Raw genomic sequence first — 14,026 nt, 5'->3', positions numbered from 1 at the left:
GCCTTTCAGCCATAAAGTCTTCCAACGCATACACTTTTGAGCCGAGTCAAAAAGTCTCCATTCAGCATTCACTTTTGTGCTTCTCTCCTTCTCTTTCTCGTTCGTTGCTTTCTCTCTCAATTTTTTTGTTGTTAATAGTACGCTACACATAAGTGTGTACGGCGCTTTGGCGTACCAAAAGCTAGCGGACGAAAGTAAGTATACATCATTAAAAGAAAAAAAAAAAGAAAAAAAACTAAAACTTTATTATTTGCGAGTTTACACAACCCTAATCATTAAAATTTATTTATTATTAAATCGTTACGTAACGGGTGTGTGAAGTGGGTAGAGGCAAATGTTTAAGTTAAAGTTTCCAAAGAGCATGAAATTAAATACAAACCTCATTTAAAATACAAAAAAAAAAAAAAAAAGAAAAAAAAAAAATAAGGAAGAAACCGATTTCCTATTACGAGGAGCACAGATTAAACCTTACAACTAGTTTACAAATTACGCGATTATCTTCATTTCCCTACTTAACTCCTAATCGTTAATTATAAACCTAGATTTCCCATATAAATTTTTCCCCTCGTTAACAGGTAATTATGAACAAATTTTAGAGATGCGGATTTTTTTTCATAGAAAAATTCCACCTCTAGAGTGTAACCTCTAATTGGAAGCACAAAATAAAATAGAAACTTAAAATTTGACAGAAAATGATCTAGTTCCCAGATATGGAACATATGTAAACGCGTAGATTATCTATTGACGATTTATTGTACATTAAGGCAGGTGTAAACGTGTTCTAAATCATGTCATAATAATCTTAAACAGCAGCCTATACCAACTTCGTTAGCACTAACAGTTCCGACACATAAGCAGTTTTTCATATAGATGAGTTTAACACAAGCTTATGCATTATGAGTAGATTGCATGTATTTTTATGGAGAATGGTAGAATGAGCGACACTAGCGCCATCTGATAAAGTAGCCAACTCCCCAATTTTGTTCCAAGCAAATCATAAGAAGAAGAATTTGACATTTGCTTTGACTAAGGGTGTTGGCATACTTTGCAAGTGAAATTATTTTTCCCACTGATTGGTAAATTTTCTAACATTTTTCACAATTAAAAACTGCAATATAACAATCGAATACGACACAAAATAAGTTAGCAAGTATTTTTGTTGTAAAGGGAGAATGTTTACAACAGAGCTTCGCTAAATTTTGTATGTGAATGGACAAGGCGTAATAAACTTCAATTGCCAAGTCTGAAGTTCCATATTTACAAACGCATCATCTTGGTTGATTGTGGCGATGTTATTGGAATGCATAAGCTTGTGTTAAACGCATCTATATGAAAAATGTCATTGTGTCACCGCCTTAATCCACACCTATCAATCCTTGCGTTCCAATGAACAGTGAACCAGATACCGATGAAAATTTAATATTCAAATGCAACAACAAATTGATCCATATGATTCACATTGTTGTTGCATTTGCATGTTAAATTTCTATCCGTATCTGGATCATGCATCATTGGAACGTCACAAATGCTACACTTTTGAGCTACAAACCCACTTCGTTCTAATTTCAAAGGCAGTGATGACGGTCTTACATTCGAACATTTATCGACTTCGATATTGACTCACTGCTCGCCTTTAACTTAACATCACCACATCACTATTGATTTAATGTATTTTAAGCTAAGGCGCCACTGAACGGCGCGACATGTAGCGGCAGCGGCACTTCACTTTTTTGCTTATTTCCAAATAATATTTTGCAGAGCAGTGTGTTCTTAGCTTTAGTTGGTTAAATCCATTCAGATTTTGTTTAGAAAATGAAATAAGGAATATAAAAAAATTTTTGATAAACATCAATTTATAGATTTTCAGAGCTCAAAAATAAAATTTTGATGGCAACTGTATGGTATGGCGGTGGAAGTGTGATGGGTTTGGGCCTACTTGGCTGCTTCTGGAGTTGGAAAAATAACTTTCTTTGATGCCACAATGGACAAAAATTTGTATTTAACCTTACGAAAGGCAATTTGTTGCGAATCGCCCCTAATTTAGGTGTACGTTATCGATTTCGCAATAACCAAGACAAATACCCTTAACACATATCCAGGATTGTGCAGGCATGGGTAATATGGAACTGTCCACACCTCATGAATCCACTTCCACGATCTCTCGCCTTAAATGCCATTGAAAATTTGTCGTCAATTTTGGAATCGGCTACACGGTAAAGGCAGATTAGTAAGATTAGCGATTTAAAAACTACTCTTGTCGAAGATAGGCATAAGGTACCACCCGAAGCCGCTCAAAAACTAACTGCATCTATGAAAAATCATCTTGAAGATGTTATTTAACAAAAAGGTGGTCATACGAGGTACTAAACTAAATAAATACGCATATTGTCACTTTCAAAGCGAATGAAAATTTGGGCGAATTTCGCGGTCTCGAATTGTGGGATGCGAATCTGCAGCGAATTTGCCGACAAATTTCGAATGAGTGAGGAAAATGAATTTTTCGAATTGCCGGTAGCGGAAAAATTAACTTCGCTTCGCTAGAGCTGCCAAAATTTGCCGAATATCTAATTTGTTCGCTTTTGCACGCGCTTGCATTTATTTCTGTGAAAAACCATTTGTAAAAATTATCAAAAGAAAACAAAAGTGAGTGTGAAATTTTTTTAAACAAAATACCGCTTTAGGATGAAACGCACAACACCACAGCAGTTCCGAAAGCTGGTTACGCTTATGCAGAATAATCCAGATGTCGCAAGGGGTCAGGGGAATTTTGGTTCCACCAGGAGCCAAAGAGCGGAGTTATGGGAGCATTTCGCTATTGAAATTAACACCTTAGGTCCTCCAATCCGTTAGGGGCCGAGTGGAATTAGGTAAGACCCAGAGGCCTGCACGAGTAATGCAAAGGAATCCGGTGCGGCACGCGCAACCGTGGTATCCCATCATCGTACGTATCCGTGCAGGCGTCCAGTAATATATAGGGCTGGTTGGACCTTCAATCACTGACGCTGTGCTGCAGGTATACTCAAGATGTGGCTAATTGGACTATTAGGAATAAAAACATACCCCCTTGGTAATAGCTTCGTTTGGCGACCATAGCCAGGATTGATTTCTACTGAAAATTTTATGGTGATAGTGTCACTTTAGAAGTCAGTAGGAGCCAATACTGAGTATATGGTTGCCACTGGGGCAGTGATTGAAGCTCAAAAAAGCCCGTACTCTCCGTGAGAGTAGATAATTATTCATATATGTATACTATGTTTGGCTAGATTACAAATTGAAGCTTAAAAAAAGATTTCCACAAACCGCGCGGAAACTACAGTCACTGGACTGTATGTTCAGCAAAGCTTGTCTGCTCTAGAGCGAGAGGTGGATGATCTTCTCCACCTCCAACAAGCCGCCAACCCCACAGGGAATATATATGGCACCCCGAGGCAAAGAGCTACTGATAGAGATAATTAATCTCAGACCCAAGAATCCGAGGAGGAGGGTGATACTCAACCACCACGTTCATCAACAATGATACCAACAACGACTCCCCGTCGTAGGTTTACCGTTGACGATCGTGAAAAAATTCGGTTTAAGGCACTGCAAAAGCAAACCGAAGTGCAAGATACCCTTTGCCAAGGTATTTTGAAAATGGGGGAAAACATTGGACGATATCGCCAGATATTCACGAAAACTCTATGAACAAAAAAGCAGAAACTAACATTATTAAAAGAGATGGAAAAATGAAAAAGGTAGAAAATATAGAAAAGAAAAGACAACACAAAGATAAAATGGAAACGAAACTTAAGGAGTTGGAGTTAAAAACCCTTAAATACAATTTAAGGAAATGAAAGTGAAATTTTTTTTAAACTTGTTTTCAAGTGTACAGTCAGTCAACAATAAGTAAACATCCTTTTATGGTATGGTTGAAATTGGTGATAGCTTCGCATAAAGGGGTGTATACTTATTTTTGTGACTGACTGTATGTATTTCATATTGCTTTTGACCAAACATTTTAAAAAGTCTGAATTAAATACTTCGTTTTTATTTATTTACTTTTAAGAAAAATATGAATTGAATACCTGATTTTATTTTCTTTCTTATTTATACGATTTTTATTTATTTAAAAATAAATAAATGTAAGGCGCGATAACTTCCGAAGAGATCTAAGGCCGAGCTTCTCTTCCAATTTGCGTCGTGCTCCTCTTGATTTTCCCTACAAATTGTCCGGACGGGACCTACATGTTTTATGCCGACTCCGAACGGCATCTGCAAGGCAGATGCGTTTTCACTGAGAGCTTTTCATGGCAGAAATACACTCGGAGCGCTTGCCAGTCACTGCCGAGGGACGACCCCGCTTAGAAAAATTTTCTTCTAATTGAAAACCTTATTTCTAAAATTTTGATGTTGCTTTGCCCGGGAGTTGAACCCAGGGCATACGGTGTGATAGGCGGAGCACGCTACCATCACACCACGGTGGCCGCCATTTTATTTACTTTTAATAATAATAATATATAAGTATAATATATAATAAGTGCACTTAGTGCACCAAAAAAATTAAGTTAATTTTAAGAAGTCTTTATTATTGATTTCCTTTTTAGTATAAACACATTTAGATTGAAATACAATTTTCCATATATACTTCAAGAACCAAACTGCACTAAACTTACACTGTTGGGATTGGAGTAATCCCTTAGAAAACGCCTCTGACGAAGAAGGTTAGCCGGCTGTTCGACATTATAACTTTCTTCGAAAAAAAGATCAATGTTGGAAATCATCGCTTTATTTATTTTATTTATCACGTTTATATTAATTTCTTACACTTTTGTTAATGCACATATAAATAGATATATTGTAAACAAATCAAAACATATGTAGTAAGTGACAGAAACGTCAAATTCGGATGAACTTATTCAATTTGTTTGAGTGACAACATCACAAAGCAGGCGAAAAAGTTCATTCGCCACTCACAATGCAAATTTTAGGTGTGTTCGCTAACCTGTTCGACTCGCCAAATATATTCGCTTCGCAAGTCACAATATACGTAAAAAAGTAGTTTTTTCTAAGGCAGGGCGCAGTGCACGAAATAAGCTCTGACCTTAGTTTTTGAGATAGTTTTAGTTTTTGTTAAATAATTAGCACAAACGTGTAAACACATGAAAATTGAGTATTTGTTCAAATAGAAGCATATTTTTATTAAAACTGTCCATTTGAATTTTTTTAGACACCGTCACTAGTTTCCTTTTTGTACAGTTTTTTTCTGTAGCTGCACGAAATAAGCTGTGAGGCACTGTACAAAATTAAAAACGCAAATGCTTTGGCCACGTCGCTTTGCTTTGACATTGATACCAAAAAAACGCCCAATCATATCACAATGTTATAATTGGATTCTTTTAGTTCCGGTACTTACGGTACACTTTAGCAAACGAATTTTAAGAAGAATTAGAAGCGAGTTGCAATAAAAGTTCCGCTCAAGAAAATGAAAGAATATCATAAGTGGGATATTATGAACGTTTTATCAACAGTGTTTTGTAAAAGAAAATGTTCAAGATTCCAGTCGATATATCATATAAAACTAGTTGGAATAACAGGTGCCCTATTTCAACGCTTATAACTGTACTGACTACAGATTGTGAATGGGAAATATGAATCAGATAACAAATAGTTGCAGTTCTCATTTTGATTCTCTTGAAGGATACTACAAAAAAAATTCTCAGAGAGTTTGTGGATTAAACAGGAGAGAAAAATTCGACAGAGAACCGCAGACAATTAATGAATTCACAACACATCCCCCATTCGAATCTACATGAATAGATTTGCATGTAGAGAGCTCAATAAAATATTTTAACTTGTAAAACTTACATTTGCACTCTGACAGTAAAAAGGAAAAGCAAATACTGCAGCTAAAATGTTTAGGAACTCAATTGAATAATATTTTTTCGGGCACTTTGATAGAATTTAAGTTAAATTATGGGAAATATGGGTATGCCAATAAGTGGGGGACTGTTTATGTGCTCTAAACGGTATTGAAAAACTAAAAACTGAAAATATTACACTGGCGCATACATTACATATGTGTACTTTGAGTAAATTGAGTTTGCATTTAGAATGCGACGTAGTTATAAGTAGACCTCACGAATGATTTGGTTTGTTTGGTATCTTATGCAGCAAATCAGATATCAGCTGTCGTCTTTGGAGATTCATTTTTAAATAAATAATAATAAACAGATTTATTAACAAAAACTTTAGCACTATTGACTGATTTAGTCTATATGAGGTTCTTACGGACCGGCCAGTTCAAACACAGTGGGGAACTCTGCTAACCACTAAAAGATAGTTACTTCGCACTTAACACTGTTTTAAAAGTTTTTAACTAAAATTCAGCACACAAAAATCGAAGAAAATCAAAGAATTGTTTTCCAACTGTTAAACTTTTGCGTAACTTTGGCGTTAACTAAAAGTCAATGTTGAACTCAAAATATTCCGTTTTTAATGCTTGGCTCCTGCATAAAGTTAAGGGTTAATAACAGTCGAATACAGAGAAGTTGAACCAAAATATAGTACTATGTTCTCAACTAAAATAATTCTGCATGACTTAGTTCAAACCCGAAACGGCCTTATTCGGAGTTGTAATCACTGCCGGAGTACTGCAAAAATTAAAATTTTTTTTTACAAATTGGTTGCAGAAATACCAAAATGCGTTCCTCTCCGCTGAATGCAACGAGCTTGGGCTTATATGTAAACTTTAATCCCATGAAGCTGCCATCTTCCATTTTATGTATGTCTCCCTTTCATTCTTTTCCGCCTCCTCCAACTTCATTCTTACGACACCCTCTACTTTTATCACGACCTGTACCTGTAAATCTACCTTAGTGGTAACGAACATTACATTTGCAGTTCCATCTTTCATTACCATTAACATATTAATTTACACTTCAAATATGTTTAACCAAAATCGCTTGATCTTTTGAATATATGTATTTCAGCGCCCTGGGTTAAAAATTGGAAACGCTATCACTCAGCGAGGGCTTAGAACCACTAACCGATTTTTCTCCTGCTTTCCTGAAAGACTTCACTTCTTTGTTGCTTAGTAAGCTAGTCGAAAAAGAGTTTAAACTATATGTAGATCGTGCTCAAGGCTCTACCACGCATGATCTTTACCCTTACTCGGCTCCCGTGAGCGTTACATATTGCAACGAATTTACTGCAAATCCTCTTATTTGCAACCTTCTGCTAAGTTCGAATCACTAAACTGTTGAATAAATAACTGCAATATTCGATAATGCAAAATGGTCTTTATTAGACTACTTTTCAAAATAACACTTCTATTGCTCGACAGATAGCGTGCTTAATCAAAACTGATTTTCGCGCCTCTACTGTTGCTTTTATACTGTGTGATTTTCTCGTTGCATCTTCTAGGCGCTTCCAGAATTTACTTAGTTACTGGTATATAATTATAACTACAGATGCACGGGTGTAGCTCTCATATGCGCGTGTATTTGTGAGCGACACTTCCACAATTGCAATTGCATACTTTTGGGAGCATCTCAGATAAGATATCTGCATGTGTTTGTGCGTTGCTTCTCCGCTGCGTGTACGTACATATGTGTAGACATAATGATTGATTCGTTTATGTAGATACATAATGATTGATTTATGGATGTGCATACAAGTCACTCTTAGCATCGGCTTAGAGATGACAGTACCCCTTAGTGTTGCTAATATTCGTAACACTGCCCTCCACCTAAGTCTGATCGTCCCGATCAGACAAATCTCTCGATCTAACCACTGCTAGCCTATCCATATGAACCACCCTTCTATTTCGTGTTTGTATGCGGTAGATGACATCACTGATCCTCTTCACAACTCTGTACGGGCCTTCCCAACTGCACCAATATTTGGATGGAACACCTTCCGCCGGTGAGGGTTGTATAGCAGTACCAAATCTCCCGTCCGGAAACCTTCCGAAGTATTTTCCTTGTCGTACCTGTGTTTCATCTTACTACTCATTACCCTGGGCCGTTTCTTCACACTCTGTTTTTTGGCCAATGAACTACTTCGTAGAGCTTACGCTTGACGGATTGGCTTCGCATAATCAGTATCGTTCCCACGTTTCACAACAGTAGTGCGCCCCGGCTTGAAACTACCCTCGCATTCTTTCTGGAAAATTCTTTCCTTCGTTTTAGTGCGTCCGTTCGGGTTTGTCAATGCCAGTGTTTCTCTCGCAGGTATCTTTGATTTTGTTTTGTTTGGCCCATTCGTTCCATCAACTATTACTTTTGACTTTCGTGGTCTTTGTCGACTCTTCTCCACCAGTACTCGATTACTGCTGAACCCCTTTTCCAAACTGAAGCTAAGTGGCACATCCTGGTTCTTATAGCGCATAATCTTTCTCCGCATATCGATCCTGATGTCATGGTCAACTAAGAAGTCCACTCCCAATATGACTTCATCAACAATCTTCGCTACAATGAATTTGTGTAGAACCATGACCTTTCCAATTAATACTCCACATACCACTTCTCCTTGGACTTGGTTATACTCGCCAGTGACCGTACGCAACCTTGCTCCAGGTAACGGTTTTACTCTCCTGTTGACCAAGTCAGATCGAATTAAGGAATGAGATGCGCCCGTATCTACAGTCAGTACACGTTCTTTGCCATGCACATTCCCTCTGACGGTAAGAGTGCTTGATTTCCTTCCAATTTGCGATACAGACATCACAGGACATTCAATAGCTGGAGATAGCTCTCGATCTCTACATCTTACTTGCTCTTGCTCATCCCCTCCAGCTTTGTTATTAAAACCACTCATGCTGTTGCACTCACTAGGATCAAGATCGCAATGACGTGCAATGTGACCGGACTTCCCACATTTGAAGCATTTGATAACTCTTTCACTCCGATTTTGCGATCCTTTCAGCCCCTCCAATATTGCGTCTACAAACTCTGGCCTTTCTACTTCCACACGGCTTGTTTTGAAAACTGGCTTACACAGAAGCGACGCTGTTTCCTGAATCAGAGCATGTGATACCGTTTCTGCGAATGTTGGCTTTGGTTTTGAGTATGTAGCTCCCTTTGTTTCGACGTCCCGTATGCCATTTATAAAGCTCTAAATTTTTACCCTTTCAGTGTATTCCACGGGTGCGTCCGCATTCGCTAAATGTGCCAGCCTTTCAACATCCGACGCAAACTCTTGCAATGTCTCACCAGGCTTCTGGAAGCGGTTCAGTAACTCCATTTGGTATATTTGTCTCCTATGCTCAGTTCCGTATCGTCGTTCTAGAGCAGCCATCGATGCGTCATAACTGTTCCGTTCGTACTCTGGAATAGTCTGTAAGATTTCCGCGGCAGGCCCTTTCAGTGCCACGAACAGAGCTGCAACTTTATCTTCAGCATTCCAGTTATTCACTGCTGCGGTCTTCTCAAACTGTAGCTTAAAGACCTAAAAAGGAACAGAACCGTCAAAGGATGGTGTCTTTACCTTTGGATTACTCGCTGAAACTGTTGGGCGATTTATTTGCAACTCCTGTATACGACCTCTCAAAGCTTCTATCTCGGCATCCATTTTGTCGTCGAGCTGTACAATTTTTGTATTCTGTGCTTCTAACTGCGAAGATATTTGTGCCACTTGCAATGATAAGCGCTCCTCTTGTGCTTCTGAAATACGCGTTTCTTGTGCTTCAATCTTCGATGTTATTTCTGACGACATTTCTGTCTTCTGCTCTTCCATCTTGGATGTTATACGGTTCTCCTGGGATTCTAGTTGAGATGCCATATATGTCTTCTGTTCTGCCAGTTGAGATGACACTGTCGATGTTTGAGCAGATATGGCACCTAAAATCATGTTCAAGTCTGTGCTCGTAACTGTGTGCGATTTTTCATTTTTGTCTTCAATTTTTGTTGTCTCGTCGACATCAAGATGAAAGACATACTCTTCCACGTCAAATCCTTCTGCTTCCATTGCCTCTTGTAGTCGTGCCTGAAGTTCGAGTTTAATGCCGGTTGTATCCAATCCACGGCTCTCCCACTCCTTCTTCAGTTGCTGGATCTTCAATTCACTGAACTTTGCCATGTCCCTGTTGTCCTCTGGAATTTATTCAGTAATTCCTCTGCTGACACCAATTGTAACGAATTTACTGCAAATCCTCTTATTCGCAACCTTCTGCTAAGTTCGAATCACTAAACTGTTGAATAAATAACTGCAATATTCGATAATGCAAAATGGTCTTTATTAGACTACTTTTTAAAATAACACTTCTATTGTTCGACAGATAGCGTGCTTAATCAAACTGATTTTCGCGCCTCTACTGTTGCTGCTTTTATACTGTGTGATTTCGTTATTGCATCTTCTAGGCGCTTCCAGAATTTACTTAGTTACTGGTATATAATTACAACTACAGATGCACGTGTGTAGCTCTCATATGAGCGTGTATTTGTGAGCGACACTTCCACAATTGCAATTGCATACTTTTGGGAGCATCTCAGATAAGATATCTGCATGTGTTTGTGCATTGCTTCTCCGCTGCGTGTACGTACATATGTGTAGACATAATGATTGATTCGTTTATGTAGATACATAATGATTGATTTATGGATGTGCATACAAGTCACTCTTAGCATCGGCTTAGAGATGACAGTACCCCATTAGTGTTGCTAATATTCGTAACAATATATTGCCGACAAACATTCAGCGTATGCCATTACCTTAATTCTCCGTGCGAGAGGTGGTCTCTTGAACCATAGTGCGAGATATTTAAAGAACGTAACTGTCCAGTTTGTAACTTAGGCGATGATGAAAGTGTTCACCACTTTATCGGTGTTTGCCCAGCATACAATGATTACCTGTTGGCTAGTTTTGGTGAAAAAGTTTTGGACCTAGCAAGTGTGGTAAACGTCCTTAATGGTAGAGATTATGTTACTTTGTTTAAGTATCTGCAAACCAGCTTAAAGTATAGATATCTTATTTTAAATGAATTTTCGTAAGCACTTTATGTCAAATAAGTTTAGTAAATTTTAGTGTGGCACTCAACACGTTTGTTACTACCATAATTTTAATTTATTTTAAACTATTTTTAAGTCTTTAATGTTTATTCATTATCTTACAATTGTATGGTCTTTTGAATAGTTGAAAATAAATATGCTACTACTACTACCATTTCAGCGCCACATAGGGAGTAAGTTTATTTAATCCAAGTATGGACAAAATTGAGGAGTAAATACGACTTTTAGAAAGATCCCTACCACATCGCCATCTATTGGACACGCTATATATGAGATATGTTCCCCAGTTTAAAGAAAAATGTAATCAAACTCACTATAACTTATAGTCTGCCAATGCGACAGTTTACACGCCTTGATGTCTACAGGTATCCGGACTGTACGCATATAACCTCAAATTCGTCGTAACTACTACTATTTTCTTTCCCTCTGCAGCTGTATGCTTTTCGTAAACCCTCTTATCTTCCGGTGTCTTTGTTGTTGTAGCAGCATTTGCTTAAGGGCCCATTACTCATACTTAGCGTAAACTTGACTTGACTTGATTTGAGAACTGTCACTTACAGATCTGTTAAATGAACAATGCATGTTACTGATTACTCAAAACTTAGCAACATTTAACTTGACTTAGAAGTCTGTTGAATTTTGATTGTCTATGTAAGTTCTAAGTGACGTTTACATTTTGAGATGCCATTTGTTTGTTTCCATTTCATTTTGACATTTCGTCATACAAATTGACATTTATTATACTCAGTTGAGCAGAGCTCACAGAGTATATTAACTTTGATTGCATAACGGTTGGTTGTACAGGTATAAAGGAATCGAGATAGATATAGACTTCCATATATCTAAATAATCAGGATCGAAAAAAAATTTGATTGAGCCATGTCCGTCCGTCCGTCCGTCCGTCCGTCCGTTAACACGATAACTTGAGTAAATTTTGAGGTAACTTGATGAAATTTGGTACGTAGGTTCCTGGGCACTCATCTCATATCGCTATTTAAAATGAATGATATCGGACAATAACCACGCCCACTTTTTCGATATCGAAAATTTCGAAAAATCGAAAAAGTGCGATAATTCATTACCAAATACGCATTAAGCGATGAAACTTGGTGGGTGAGTTGAGCTTATGACGCAGAATAGAAAACTAGTAAAATTTTGGACAATGGGCGTGGCACCGCCCACTTTTAAATAAAGGTAATTTAGAAGTTTTGCAAGCTGTAATTTGGCAGTCGTTGAAGATATCATGATGAAATTTGGCAGGTACGATACTCTTATTACTTTATGTCTGCTTAATAAAAATTATCAAAATCAGAGAACGACCACGCCCACTTTTTAAAAAAAATTTTTTTTAAATTCAAATTTTAAAGAAAAGTTAATATCTTTACAGCATATAAGTAAATTATGCCAACATTCAACTCCAGTAAGGATATGGTGCAACAAAATACAAAAATAAAAGAAAATTTCAAAATGGGCGTGGCTCCGCCCTTTTTCATTTAATTTGTCTAGGATGCTTGTAATGCCATAAGTCGAACAAAAATTAACCAATCCTTGTGAAATTTGGTAGAGGCTTAGCTTCTAGGACGATAACTGTTTTCTGTGAAAAATGGCGAAATCGGTTTGAAGCCACGCCCAGTTTTTATACACAGTCGACCGTCTGTCCATCCGCTCGGCCGTTAACATGATAACTTGAGCAAAAGTCGATATATCTTTACTAAACTCAGTTCACGTATTTATCAGAACTCACTTTGTATTGGTATAAAAAATGGCTGAAATCCGACTATGACCACGCCCACTTTTTCGATATCGAAAATTACGAATAATGAAAAAAATGCCATAATTATATACCAAATACGAAAAAATGGATGAAACATGGTAATTGTATTGGTCTATTGACGCAAAATATAACTTTAGAAAAAAACTTGGTAAAATGGGTGTGACACCTACCATATTAAATAGAAGAAAATGAAAAAGTTTTGCAGGGCGAAATCAAAAGCCCTTGGAATCTTGGAAGGAATACTGTACGTGGTATTACATATATAAATAAACTAGCGGTACCCGACAGATGATGTTCTGGATCACCCTGGTCCACATTTTGGTAGATATCTCGAAAACGCCTTCACATATACAACTAAGGGCCACTCCCTTTTAAAACCCTCATTAATACCTTTAATTTGATACCCATATCGTACAAACACATTCTAGAGTCACCCCTGGTCCACGTTTATGGCGATATCTCGAAAAGGCGTTCACATATAGAACTAAGGCCCACTCCTTTTTAAAATACTCATTAACACCTTTCATTTGATACCCATATCGTACAAACAAATTCTAGAGTCACCCCTGGTCCACCTTTATGTCGATATCTCGAAAAGGCGTCTACCTATAGAACTAAGGCCCACGCCTTTTTAAAATACTCATTAACACCTTTCATTTGATACCCATATCGTACAAAAAAATTCTAGAGTCACCCCTGGCCCACCTTTATGGCGATATCTCGAAAAGGCATCCACCTATAGAACTAAGGCCCACTCCCTTTTAAAATACTCATTAACACCTTTCATTTGATACCCATAACATATAAACAAATTCTAGAGTCACCCCTGGTCCACCTTTATGTCGATATCTCGAAAAGGCATCCACCTATAGAACTAAGGCCCACGCCCTTTTAAAATACACATTAACACCTTTCATTTGATACCCATATCGTACAATCAAATTCTAGAGTCACCCCTGGTTCACCTTTATGGCGATATCTCGAAAAGGCGTCCACCTATAGAACTAAGGCCCACGTCCTTTTAAAATACTCATTAACACCTTTCATTTGATACCCATATCGTACACAAAAGTTCTAGAGCCACCCCTGGCCCACCTTTATGGCGATATCTCGAAAAGGCATCCACCTATAGAACTAAGACCCACACCCTTTTAAAATACTCATTAACACCTTTCATTTGATACCCATATCGTACAAACAAATTCTAGAGTCACCCCTGGTCCACCTTTATGGCGATATCTCGAAAAGGCGTCCACCTATAGAACTA

The 14,026-nt window shown here is 37.7% G+C and overlaps 1 protein-coding gene across 3 annotated transcripts in view; it reads right to left on the bottom strand.

Moving 5' to 3' along the window:
- The window catches only part of Ip6k (Inositol hexakisphosphate kinase), a 281,451-nt gene that overhangs the window by 80,035 nt on the left and 187,390 nt on the right, over positions 1-14,026 (bottom strand). The window lies entirely within an intron of this gene.

The sequence above is a fragment of the Eurosta solidaginis genome, chromosome 3, assembly GCF_040869045.1.
Source record: "Eurosta solidaginis isolate ZX-2024a chromosome 3, ASM4086904v1, whole genome shotgun sequence".
Classification (NCBI taxonomy): Eukaryota; Metazoa; Arthropoda; class Insecta; order Diptera; family Tephritidae; genus Eurosta; species Eurosta solidaginis.
Note: the sequence above shows the minus strand (reverse complement) of the source record. Positions and strands in the feature narration are given on the sequence as shown.